This window comes from Saimiri boliviensis, chromosome 10 (genome assembly GCF_048565385.1).
Source record: "Saimiri boliviensis isolate mSaiBol1 chromosome 10, mSaiBol1.pri, whole genome shotgun sequence".
NCBI classification, from domain to species: domain Eukaryota; kingdom Metazoa; phylum Chordata; class Mammalia; order Primates; family Cebidae; genus Saimiri; species Saimiri boliviensis.
The window spans coordinates 65,035,577-65,047,290 of NC_133458.1; the positions used below are offsets into that span (position 1 = coordinate 65,035,577).

An 11,714-nucleotide genomic window follows, 5' to 3' on the forward strand; every position below is an offset into this window, starting at 1 on the left:
GAGTTAATTTTAATGTAAGGTGTCAGGAAGGGTCCAGTTTCCACTTTCTGCACATGGCTAGCCAGTTTTCCCAACACCATTTATTAAACAGGGTATCTTTTTTCGGTTGCTTCTTTTTGTCAGGTTTGTTAAAGATCAGGTGGTTGTAGATATGTGGCATTGACTCTGTTCTATTCCACTGGTTTATATCTCTGTTTTGGTACCAGTACCATGCTGTTTTGATTACTGTAGCCTTGTAGTATAGTTTGAAGTCCAGTAGTGTGATGCCTCCAGCTTTGCTCTTTTTGCTTAGAATTGACTTGGCGATGTGGGCTCTCTTTTGGTTCCATATGAAGTTTAAGGTGGTTTTTTTCCAGTTCGGTGAAGAAGGTAATTGGTAGCTTGATGAGGATAGCATTGAATCTATAAATTATTTTGGGCAGTATGGCCATAAAAGGACTTTTTTGATATCTAAAGTCACTCTATTTTGGTGGCAGCTGTTATATTTGGAATTTGTTGTCAGGATTTAACTATTTTTCTAACAGCAGGGCATAGTGATGCTGGAATAAAAGCTAACAATTATCGAATAAGTATGTACCAGGCACTAAGCTGAGGCTTTTACATACATTTTAATCACTTAATTCTGACAACTATATGAGTTAGATACCATTCTAAATATGAGAAAATGGAAAATTCACAGGCTTAGAAATTTATCCAAAGTTATATAACTAGTAACTGCAGAGCCAGAGTTTGGCAGACTGACTCTATGTACTTACACATGACTTTATTTTGGAGAAATAGATGTTTGTTAGAAAATAAAAGTAATGAAGCATCCCAGGTGGAAAAGAGAGGGTGAAAAACAATAAAAAGCATTTAAAACATCTGTTTTCCCACTTCATGTACATTATTATATCCTTAGCATCTGGTATGCTGCTTGGCACAAGTAGATATTTAATAAATACTTGTGACTTTAATAAATGAAAAGTGGAGACTTGGAGTGCCCAGGGGCCATAAGGAAGCTAACATATACAGAACTTAGAACATGACTGAAAAAATATAAAGAGGTCAGTATACAATATTAAATGAATAAAGATTTCTGAATAAAATGTTGTATGAAGCAAGCTCATTCATTCATTCATTTATTCATACATTCTTTAAAAATGTATTGACCATTTGCCTTATACAAAATATTTAAGAATCAGAAATATATAAATAATGGAGCTAGACTCTGCTTTAGAGACACATACTTTAAGTATTTTAAGCAATATCTTTGAAGAGTAAAGTCACAGAAATTACTGCATTTATTGACAGCATTTCTAAAAATGAAAGTAAGCTGTTACCTAGATAATAAAATCAAGCAATTATCTCTGTTGACATACATCTGCATTAAAAATTAATGGCATTTTACCATGTTTTACACCAATAAAATTACCATTATTTATTATGATATTTGCATGCTGGAAATCATTATCTTTTTAATAAGGTAAGTATATAGAATTTAGTATCATTTGGTGAGAAAGTAACAAAAATGCACAGAAATCAATAGAAATGTGTCTTTTTTTTGGCTAGTCAGTTACACTGTCTTGCCATGATATGAGTATTGATGAGACTGAAGTGTCTGTACACTAGAAAGGAAACACAGCAACAAACAACTAGCAATATTTTGTGTATATACAAAAGCAACATAAAATTTTATGTTCAGGGATAGATATTGAGTAGAAAGCTATCCATCCTTGGCAAACATACAAAATTAAGAAAACAACAAAATGGAATAAAATAAAGAGGAACTTACATCAATAAAAAGTGAAAGTGAATTTTATTGCCACATGAATTGTTTGCTTTACTGTCTAATTATTCTTGTGTTCTGCATAACTGAATAATTCATCACTGACTCTTTCCTAGCATTTAAACTTATATTAATCAATGTAATACTTGCAAGCAGTATTTACTGTTAGTGAGAAAATTGTGGTATTAGTGAGAAATTGTGGAATTAACAATTTGATAAGTGAGAAACTGTGGGATGAACCATTTGAAAAGGAATGGAAGAAAGCAGAAATGGAGAAGAAGAAGTCAGGCTATGACACAGGTCCAATGACAATGTCTGCTGACCCCAAAGAGTTCTCAGGAGCTGGAATGGAACTTAAGAGTCATCTGTTTCAAGTTTGGTTGTGATGGCCAAACCCATCTTCAGCATCAGTTAGTCATTAAATGTGAGCTGCCTGGAAAGCTGCTTTACTTTGGGAGAAATGAATTTCTGCATCTTATGCAATTCCTGAAGAGACAGCACTTCCAGCAGCCAGGGCAACAAGTTTGTTGCTGAAGGGGTCACACATCCATTCCCACCATAGTGGCCTATCAGATAACAGAAATAACATTTCAGAAAAAGACATAGTCTCCTTATCCTCATTTCTCCATTACCAGTGTTGACATCCATAGCCAATCTTATTCTATGATTTCTGTTTTGATATTTTCTAGTGGTCATTCCTTGTGTACTAAATTATATATCTTTACCTCTATTTCTTCAGTAATGATCAGATTCCATGCTTATAAGCATGAGTTTATGTTGGAGGAATGAAAGTTTACCAGAACATCAAAATGATAAAACATTCTAGGCAAAAGAGAGAGGGTGAATGATATGGTTTGTTTCTGTGTCCCTACTCAAATCTCATCTTGTATGGCCCATAATTCCAACGTGTTATGAGAGGGACCTGGTGGGAGATGACTGAATCTTGGGGGCGGGTCTTTCCTGTGCTGTTCTTGTGATAGGGAATGGCTCTCATGGGATCTGATGGCTCTGTAGGGTAGAGTTTCCCTGCACAAGCTCTCTCTTTGCCTGCTATCATCCATGTAAGATGTAACTTGCTCCTCTTTGCCTTCTGCCATGATTGTGAGGCTTCCCCAGCCACGTGGATCTGTGAGTTCTCCATTAAACCTTCTTTTCATTGTAAATTGCCCAGTCTGAGGTATGTCTTTATCAGCAGCATGAAAAGGGACTAATACAGTGAACAACAATGAGATGCATTTTAAGCATCAGTTTTCCACTTCTTTTATGTGCATTATTTCATCCTCAGTGTCCGATTACTGCCTGGCACAAGGAGCAGGGAAGGCATTTAATAAATATTTATTGACTTCTGTGAGACATGAGAATTTGGCTTAGCTTTTTCCCTTCTGCTCTCAAATATTTATGGCTTAATTATTATTTTTAATTTGTCTATTGATCTCTTCTCTAATTCAAATGCTATGTTTACATCTTTTTTTAAAAATTGTATGTGTCATTAACTACTAGCAGCATCACTTGCCCCCGAATCATGGAATAAAGACTCCTATGTACCTCTTTTTTCCTTTACCTTTCTCTGCCTTCTGCTTCCAAATAGCTATCTTCTCTAGCTTTACTTTTATATTATTAAATTTGTTGACATTTATATTTCATTTCTGAAACCACAACCATGCTTTTCCTCCCTTGTGTCTCAGGATCAAATGTAATAATGGCTACAAACTGTTCAAATAAATGAAACTTTTGAAACCAATGGTTTAAGACTACTGTCGCAGAGGTTCTGGCAGCTAAATAGCATCTGCTGAGTTGTCAGCTGAGGACTGTGGCCTGGACTCACCTTGTAGATTTTTTATTTGGCATAGATAATATTTTATACCTTTGAACCAATATTTAAAAGCTACATGATTTTAGGTTGACTCTTAAAGGGCAAGTGAACAGTATTTACACTGTTTCTTTATTGTCAAATAATGTGCTAGGATTAGATTTCCATGGGAACAATGTCACCATACTTGGGTTGCTCCTAGGAGAAATGTTTCTAGTATCTTTATACCCTTTGCATTGTAATACTAGCATGCAAAATTCCCCTTCTCCCAGAATTTTTTCCTTCTATTCTTGTATTTCTTGCTCCAGTCTGGATTAGATACTATCCAGGTCTGCTGCATTTGAGGATGCTCCAGTTTTCTGAAATTTCTACTATTTGGAGGCTGTATCCTCTGGAATGTTCTTTTGTCTCTTCTCATTCATATTTTCTACCACACTTTCTTTCCTACACTTTAAAATATATTATTGCTCTTTCATTTTAGCAATATTTAGTATAAATCCCTAACAATGCATTCACATACTCCAGTTGATACTTTTCTCAAGAATTCTAGCTTTGTCTGATCTCTCTGATCATATCAGAAATTTCTCTTCTGCTTCCCTAGTGTTCTGTTTTTCTCTGATGTTAAATTTTCTATTTTCTTATTTTGGTCATTATTCTCTTTCATGATTTGATTCTTTCCTTTCCTTTCCTTTCTTTTCTTTTCTTTTCCTTTCTTAAAAATTATCAGTCTCCGTAGAGACTGTCAAAAATTGCCAGTGCCGACTGTATTGCAAGTCGTCACGGTGGGGTATTGGGAAAAGTTCTCAATTAGCAATAATTGCGCCTCGGATAAACCTCATTGGCTACGATCCTGCAAAGCTTCTCTTCTGATACCTAATGATCCTTGGTTGGAATGACGATTAGGTGAAGGGGTGAGTGGGTGGTTTGGGGGTTCTTTGTTGTTATGTAAACAGGTGTGTTTTTCTTTTAGTTCTTGGCCTTAATTGGTATTCTGACTAGGATCTCTCTATGGAATGAGGCATGGGAGTGCCAGTGCATGACTATTTTTTTTCCTTAGTCAGAGTTTGGTGGATGTATTCTGATTGCTCTCAGCATCAGGATTCACTTCTTTCTAGTAAGTCTTATTTATTGATTTATTTAGCACTGGCTGAAAATCTAATAACTACATATTCCCTAGACTCCATAACAGCCATGATTTTGGGAGTAAAGTAGGTTCTGTGCATTAGATACAATTGTATCGTATTTGTAAAGTAGAAGAGAGAAAAAAACCCATCTTTCTGCTGTCTTTTTGTCCTTTTCAGCTGGCAATAAAGGTGTCAGAGATGTATCTCTGCAGGAATGTTCCAATCTCCAATCTCCAGCTTTCTGTTTGTCAGAGTGTAGGCAGGCACTCTTTACTGAGTCCTGTATTTTGATCTGTGAGTTCATGAGCTCCATAGTTTCCATAGTTCTGCTTGTTACAGAAGTAGCAATTGCTCTTGTGGATCAGTTCTGTACTGCTCTGGAAATCATTTCTGAAAGGCAATTGTAGATCCTGCTGCTCCATCACTTCCATTGATTTTATAATCACCTAATTCCCTTTGTTTAATCTTGAGTTGCTCTAAAAAAAAAAAAAAACCCATAGTAGTTTTTGTTTCGGTATTGACATCAGACAGACACAATGAGACGGTAGGGAACTAGAAATCAGGTCATTTGCAGTAGTTTTCCTGATAATTTATTTAGAGAAGAACCATTTAGGATTGGTATAAGGCTCAGATAAAAGCCTGATGCCTATGTCTGAGTTGAAATGAGGAAGAATAGAGGGACATCTACTCCAGTTTTTCTGCACACATCTTCAGTTAATTTTGCTATTTTCAAACCCATATCTCACTCCTAGCCTCCATTACACCTGCTGCTTTTGGGTTTCTGTGAACAGATTAGGCAACTTTGGCCTTATAGTTCTTATACAGTGTATTCTTTCCTGTTTTTATCAAGAAATACTCCATTATCTTTCCATCTTCCAAAAATTTGCTGAACTTCTTGACATACTAGTGACACTCCACAAGCATATTTCTGATGGTTATGTCTGTATTTTTATTTCATTAGAATGTATGGAGACAGTTGCTTTTTTCAATCTGGATCTTCAGCCAGGGTCTTATTTGAATTACCTGATCTACTGGTTTCAGAAGCAGAAGCTGAAGAAGAAATGCTTTCCATCATAAAAGTGATATATCTAGCCATTTAATATGTTAAATACTTTTCTAAATTTTAATAATTGTGAAGTTTTTAAAAGCAATCTTTTTAAAGCTTATACCTTTTTTCTCCTAAGAGAAAAAATGTTTTAAACTCTTGAATGTTTTATTCCTGGTAGACAAGCAAACATCATCATTTTCTACTTAAACCTACTCATCAAAATTAGAAAAACATAGGTTTTTCAGTTAGAAGAAAACTTGTATGCAAATTTTGATGTTGCTACTTATAACTTTGGAAGGTGAAGAAAATTATTCCTTCTGAGCCTCAGTTTTTAAAACATTTTTAAAAGTGGATATGAATATTTACTATGCAATGGTCAAGTAAGAATTAAATACTGAGATAGACAAATGAAGATGACTACTATAGTGCCTACTATCTAGTACTTGTTCACCTTTTTTTAAAAAAATGCTCTCCTTTGGATAACTAGATAAGTTTCTAAAAGTGACTTTCTTATTGTTGCTTCATGAACATAAAGATGTCCTTGAAGCATAGGAAAATCAAGTATATAGAAAAATCTGCTAAGAACATGGAGAGTGAAGTTTACTGTTTTGCCCCAAGAGGGCACCTTGATAATATATACAGAGATAAAATGGTTTAATATCTTTAAATTGTGCTAGATAATGGAGACAACAATGGATGAAAAGTTCTAAGATGCATTACCAAAACTCTAGTCTGAAATTTTAAAAAGAAAATTGTAATCAAGGTAATAAAGTATACTGAATCTCAAAGAGATCCTTAGCTTTCCTTCTAATTCATTATCCTGAGCATTGAGTGACTTCTCAGAGCTTCTGAAGCTGTATAAAATCTATAATTTTTAAGATATAATTGAGGAAAGGATGGTATAAAGGATAAAGATCTATGTGACCTTCTTTTATAATTTACTCTGAGTTTTCTTTTAAAAGTATTTTAAAAAATATTTCTCTTTGGGAAAAGTGGCATTGAAAGTCATCATCAGCATATGGTGATTATGATGACTAAAAGATAAGTTTTTATTTTCTACCGTGACCTGGCCATCTAAATAAAATAGTAGTTTCTAGTATTATTGAGCTTAATGTCTTTAGGCATAATGAAATGTTCAGTCACAAACAAATAGACCACTACTCTCTGATTGTATCTTAAATTAAATGAGCCAATGAAAATGAAGTCCTTACTCCTAAGGCAACAACTCAGTAAGAGGTGGACCAAGAAAGAATATGACCTGGTTTTAATGGTTAGGAGAGCTGGTATAAATACTTTTTAGATCTCTAATCAGGAAATATTGCTTCTGAGACCACTGCTTTTTTTTTTTAATGTTATGTTTAAGATATGAATGAACTCCTTTGACTTCTCCCTTAAGTACACAAACGGTTTGAGCAGGCCAAAATGTAAATAATATGAGCTAAGGACCATTGATAAAACATAAGGTCAAAGCAAGAATACCTGAGCCCCGACGAGATTGTACAAGTTTTCAGAGAGGGGAAAAACAAAAATAAGAACAGAAACAAAAACAAAATTTCCTTTAAAAGATCAATAATAAGAGTGATATTAGACTTCTTAGTAGTACTGAAAGTTAGAAGGCTGTAATGACATTGCCCAGTGGAACTGATTTCCAATCTAGAATTCTGTACTATAAATCAAATGTAAACATAAAAATATTTTCAGACACACAAGATGTGGAAACAGTCTTACATCTATCCTTTCCTAGGAAGCTGCTGAAGCATATGCTCCTCCAATGCAGGGAGTAAACCAAAAAAAAAAAGAGAATATATGGTATCTAGGAAATGGAACATTTAGTATAAGGGAAAGGTAAAGAGAATTCCTAGGATAATAGCAAAGGAGAATGTGAGGAAGATAACTAGAAAGCAACCTGACCAGGCTAAGCAAGTAAGAGGTATCTGGAAAAGATGTCCCTGTGAAGACAGAATTGTTAGGATTCCTGATGTGTTGGGATATATTGAATAAAGATTTATATAACTGGGATAATTTTTAGGGATAAAGAATAATAATTACATAAAAATTAGATCCATAAAAATAATATCTTGTGTAAGAATGGGAAAGTATATATAGTATACTACATGGATCAGTCATAAATAGCATTTACTTAATTATAATAAAGAAATATCTGCCAGAGACCCAAGAAACAGCAATGTGCATCAACCTGTCTTATTTTAATTTCTTAGTACACCGAAGTTTACTGCTAATGGTTTGTAAATGTTGAGCATATTTCTATGAGCTATTTATAATATGTACATAGTTAATTACTCATCAATTATCAGGCTAAAGTGCGGTGGCACAATCATAGCTCCTGAAACTCCTGGGCTCAAGGGATCTCCCCACCTCGGCTTCCTGAGTGGCTAGAACTATGAGCTTATACTGCCACACCCAATTAATTCAAAAATTGTTTTGGAGACTGGATCTCACTGTGTTGTCCTGGTTGGTCTAGAACTGCTGGCTTTGAGTGATAATTCCACCTTGGCCTTCTAAAATGCTGGGATTGCAGACTTGAGCCAGTATATCTGGCCAATTATTTCTTATGATCTAAGTATGATTTTAGAGATACGAAGTCAATGACCAACTTTTTGAGGATCTATGTTACATATTCAAGATGGATAGCATACGTATCTATATATAATAAATAATTGCTGATAATTAAAAATATTTTAAGTGGATACTCACAAATACAACAGTGCATGCTTTTATTATTTACATTGATGAAAGTGATTTTTTTTAAAAGGAGTCAATGAATTTCCATTTTGCCTGTTGATAAAATATTGGCATTTACTACAACAGAGAAGATCAAAAATTACAAATAATTTTCATCAAGATACTAAGTAAAAGAGAAAGTGCTATGATGGGATGCTGTATCAAATACTGCATTAAAGGATAGCAATCATAAATGTCTGTGGCTGGTAGATGGAGGCAATGGGCATATACTCCTGATTTTATGCCTAAAGTAATATAATTTAAGACAATGCTACTACTACAATATAATAATTTTTCCTTTTTTTTTTTTTTTTGAGACATAGTCTTGTTCTGTTACCCAGGCTGGAGTGCAGTGGTGAAATCTCAGCTCACTACAATCTCCGCCTCCCAGGTTCAAGTGATCCTCCAAGGTTGAAGTGAGTAGCTGGGACTACAGGCATGCACCACCATACCCAGCTAACTTTTTGTATTTTTAGTAGAGATGGGGTTTTACCATGTTGGCCAGGGTGGTCTCAAATTCCTGACCTCTGCCTGTCTTGGCCTCCCAAAGTGCTGGGATTATAGGCATGAGCCACTGTGCCCAGCCTTTTCCTTCTGTTTTCTAATCAGGTTTCTTTTGGCTACCTTATTTTAAAAATGTAGTGAATTAAAACAACATAAAGGTGAACTTAGAGCATTAGAGTAGTATAATCAAGTTATAAATCTAGTGGTTTGACCATTTTAATTATAGACAAAAGACTATTGGTTGACTTTCTAAAAAAATAAAAAACTCACATTACTTTTATTTTTGAAGTATAAAATGCTATATTAAGTCTTTTCTCAAGCCACTATTAAGAGAGCACTTAGTGGAGAGTGTGCAAAAACTGTATTTTTGAGTGAGTACTAATGCCACTTGAACTAAAGCATGTAAAGAAAATGTGTACATTTTTCTTCATTTAGGGACTCATCCATGGTAAAAATGTATGACTTTTTTTTTTTTAAACAAAAGCAGTGGGAACATGGGAGAAAAATGCCTTCTTTATTGCTGAAATATGTATTTGCAGACTCTAAGGAAATCCTAAGGCTGTAATGCATCTGGTGTGCATTTTTTACTTCTTCTGTCACATGATAAGAATAAAATGGCAGCTCAGCATGAGACCACTATTATATACAACATCAGATACATTTCAGGTATTTGAAAGCTGAAAATTTTCTCTTCCATGGGTTATGGTTTTAGCTTTATAACTGCCTTGCTGTGTGAAATTGGACAAGTCATTTAACCCTTCTTCACTTTCTTCCATCAAATCATAAATGGCAATTATAAAACTCCATGGTATTTTATCTATGCACATACTTTGCGATTCTATACAAAAATATCCCAACTAATGGTACTTCCTGCAGATCTGTCTAACATGCTCAGTGAGTGACCTATAATCTAGCTCTCCACTTAGTGAATGTTACTCTTACCTGTGGAGTCCCTTATTAACAACGTGCTGACTCTGCCCTTCAAGCTGCCTGATATTTACACTCAAACACAATTACCCTCTCTATGCTTTCCTCTTGTTAGTGTGGTCTATAGGTGCCACATGTAAGATACTTTTAGCAGCTGTATCAGTCAGATCAAGTGATTTTTTTGTGGACTTTTAAGCTCAAGCAGAAATACAAATTTTCTCACATTTCCCACATTTAGGACAATCCTCTTTGATTTGCCACTCAGCAGGTGAATGGCAGCACATTATAGTTCTTTTGCCTTCCATTAATATATCTAAAACATTTTTGTAATTTTTTAAAAAATTTCACCTTTTGTTTTAGATGTAGGGGGTACATGTGTAGGTTTGTTGATGGGTATATTGTGTGATGCTGAAGTTTGGTGTATGGATTCTGTCACCCAGTAGGCAGCTTTTCGATGCCTTCCTCCCAACAACCCCCACCAAAGTCTGCAGTGTCTATTGTTCCCATGTTTATGTCCATGTGTGCTCAATGTTTAGCTCATACTTATAAGTGAAAACATGAGATATTTGGTTTTCTGTTTCTGAATTAATTTGCTCAGAGTTATATCCTCCAGCTTTGTTCATTTTGCTGCAAAGAATATGATATCCTTTTTTATGGCTGTGTAATATTCCATGGTGTATATGTAATTTACATATGGAATATTACACACAGAATATTCCATATGTAATATTCCATGCTGTATATGTATTAAAAATAGTCAGTGTAGTCACATTGTCCTATATGTGCACGCAAATCATGATGGCCTACACTTATATTAGATGTAAATGTACTGACTGTTTTTAAGGGCAATTTGGTGCTGACATATGGGAGATATGCAAAATAGGCATGAATACAGAAATGAATTCTTTTGCTGATGAATATTCACTTTAACATGTGTAATTACCAGGAGTTAAGTCATTAATGATATATATGCATTTATATTTTAAAATTATTTATGGTATAATTGTAATTTTCTAAATGAATAAGTAACTCTAATTCATGAAAAAGTTGTCATGGGCTTGATTTCTTGCAGAGTCATAGGTAACGCCTGAGTTATTACTGAAGGTAATATTATTTTACACTTATATAGCAGGTTGTAATATGCTCATCATTTTGCAAACCATTGGGAATGAAATTTGATCTATCAAAAAATCAAAGTATGACAAGTTGATGCATGTGTTTCTTTCCTGAGGTCTTTCAGAGGCTGCATATATGTCAGGTAATTATCTTTTATATGGCAAAGTAAAGATTGCCTTATAAAAACTTTTAAGTTTCTGGAAACATGAGGAAATTTTGGTTTATGTGTAATCTTCAGTGTCTTGCCATTAATGCTAAATTTTAGTAACTTTACTCAAGTAGGAAATATCAGACATGACTCTGGAATAGGAACATATAGCCTTGTGTTAGCAATATCCTTTTCAGAAAATGCAGTTGGCCTATGTAGTACCCCCAGAAAGAAAGACACGTTGTGAAGATGCTCTGTTCTGTTCCTAACCACTCTGAGTATCAGACTGCTATCTACTGTTTTAAGGATTTAGATTTTTGCCAGAGCTGAGTATCCAGATGTATTTATAGTAGGCTGGATTTTCTATCTTAGGCATTTAATAGCAGAATAAAAATAGTAATTGGGAATGAGCATTTATTTAGGAATAAAACTATATATTTTTAGTATTCATGATACATATGTAAACATATATAAAAGCTAGAATATAATAGAATGATTTCTGACACCAATACCTAGTTATCTTCTTATCT

General features: G+C 34.4%; 1 pseudogene; it reads right to left on the reverse strand.

The window, feature by feature from the left end:
- Positions 1–4,302: 4,302 nt before the first annotated feature.
- Positions 4,303–4,435, reverse strand: LOC120365556 (U4 spliceosomal RNA; annotated as a pseudogene).
- Positions 4,436–11,714: the final 7,279 nt, after the last annotated feature.